Here is a 2,449-nt window from a genome sequence, read left to right as displayed (position 1 = left end):
GAACCGCTAGCGAATCCTCGTTTTAATTAATATAAAATCCTTGCGTTAGTACAAATATTGATAATATTAATGATAATACTACTGTAAATGTATGTATATATGTACCTAAAAGCACATGAATCTCTCTGACAGTCGTAATTGCGCTTTGATGAGGTTCCCTTTCTGCGGAATTTTCAGGTTGAATTTTCATCGCAAATTTTATCAGGCATTTACATTTGACGTTATATCACATCGCTCCATGGAATTTGAAGTAAATACTGCGAATCCTAACCTTCACACTTTAAGACTAACAAAGTTTTACCTCGTTACATTCTAGGGTTACCGCTTACTAAGGCTTTTCCACATCAGACAGTTGATTTATCTTGCAGATAACGATCAACCTTCAACAGCAGTTTTATATAAGAAAAAGATACTTGTTGCTCCGAAATGTGCAATGAAACGGGAGTAACGGGAGGGGGGAAGGGGGGGAGGGACTCGTTAAATAGTTAAAATTACACCATCTACTTGCGAAACTTTGCATGCTGAAATCTCAACCAGTTAAGATACTCGTAACGAAAACAGCACATTCCGTAGAAGATTACAAAACTTTTAATAAATCGGATGTGACTGCAAGATATATTATAATGTAGAGCTAATTTATCTGTTTTAATATTATTTATTCATAATTTTTGCTAATGTATGGACCAGATAATTTTATTTCTTCTCGAGAATACAAAATTAAAGCATGAATACAACGAAGTAACTTCGACATAAAATGTTTCTCTAATTTATTCATATGCCATTGCGCGCACTAAGGAGCTTGTTCTTTACAACGTACAATAATGTAACCCGAGCAATTAGTGAGAAGCTCTCTCGTCTAGTTGGGGAAGAGAGATGGTGGAAAATCGAGTGGGAACAGTACCCTTGGGAGAATCAACGACGAGAGAATGTCGAACATCCGTTGCCAGGGTGCGGCCGAGACGGAAAGAAACCGAGTAAGAAATTGCTGCGAACCAACTTTATGCCGTGCGAGAAAGTTAAGTCGAAGCATCATTAAGCGACCGGAGGCTAATGAGATGCACCTGCAGCGCGGAAACGAAAACGCCCGAACTTTTCGGCGCATGTAATAAATGTGGTGTAACTTAATGTGTCTCGTTTAGATTAACGCGAGATTAACGCGAACATTCTTATTTTAATCTAAACATATAACATGTCTTTTAAATGAGATAAACGATGTGATATATAATTATAATTCTAATTCAATTGATATCTCTACGACATATCATATTTCGATATTCTAAAATGAATAGCAATTCTTTTTTCAAAACCCTCTTTTGTCAAGAGAAAGATTCATTAACTTCATTTTCAGTATCATATTAACATAACAAGCATCGGAAACGCTCATTACAACCTCATGTCGGCCACCGCGGAGCGTAGAATATTGAATTCTGAAAATTGACAGACATTAATTGCATCCCGTTAGTTCGAGTCCGGGTCGGATGCGCGGGTCCGGGACCATAGACGCGTTTTCAGCAACACGTAATACGTTACCATTATCTCTATCTCTCTTCCACTCTCATCGAGGGAACGAACGTGGCGCTTTAGTTTAGTTTAATTTAGTTGGGTGTTCTCGTCACGTAGTCGCATTGCACGCGCAACCTGTAAACTATTGCGGCGACACATTCAAAACGCCGATTGGGAGGTTGGAAGGTGACGAAGACTCGGACGGAAGTGCGAGAATAACGAGAGTGTATGAGTTGGGGCTGCAAGGATTGGAGGGTTGGTTGGCGGTACTACTTGGGAGAATGTCATCGAGCAACTATACATCGTGAGAAACGAGCATAATCCTTTTGCCACCGAGAGAAGCTTATACGCGTAGATACGAGCTGCGCGGATTTCGTCGAGCATTCGCGTCAAGTATTCACTACGAAACGCTACGAACACGAGACGCATTCGAGAACGCTTTTGAATTTTCCCGGTCACGATACGGTTGCTCGTATAGAAAGGAAGGGACGTACGGGGTATGGCAATGTATTCGAGTGATTCGCGCTATCGTGAAAGTACCATTCGCGAGCCGGAAGAAGTCGAAAGGTAGTTTCGCTGACGCAAGTTTCGTCGTTGCATTTAAACTCCATATGCGTCTTACAAGGGGTCTTACGCTCTCGCAACTTCGAAAGGATGCACGTGCGCGGCGTAGAAGTCCGTCGACATTGCCGAGGACCAAAGTGCACAATGTTTATTCGTGCTGAACGCGTCTTTTGATCTTCGCGATGTACCAGGATAAGAGCGTTGAGGGTGGACGAAAGCTGGTCGGTTCGAGTTAGGATATGAGGATCAAAAAAAAAAATAATATATATATATAAAAGTAGTGTGTGTGTGTGTGTGTGTGTGTGTGTGTGTGTGTGTGTGTGTGTGTGTGTGTGTGTGTGTGTGTGTGTGTGTGTGTGTGTGTGTGTGTGTGTGTGTGTGT

Source organism: Atta cephalotes (assembly GCF_000143395.1).
Source record: "Atta cephalotes unplaced genomic scaffold scaffold00086, whole genome shotgun sequence".
Taxonomy (NCBI): Eukaryota; Metazoa; Arthropoda; class Insecta; order Hymenoptera; family Formicidae; genus Atta; species Atta cephalotes.
Note: the sequence above shows the minus strand (reverse complement) of the source record.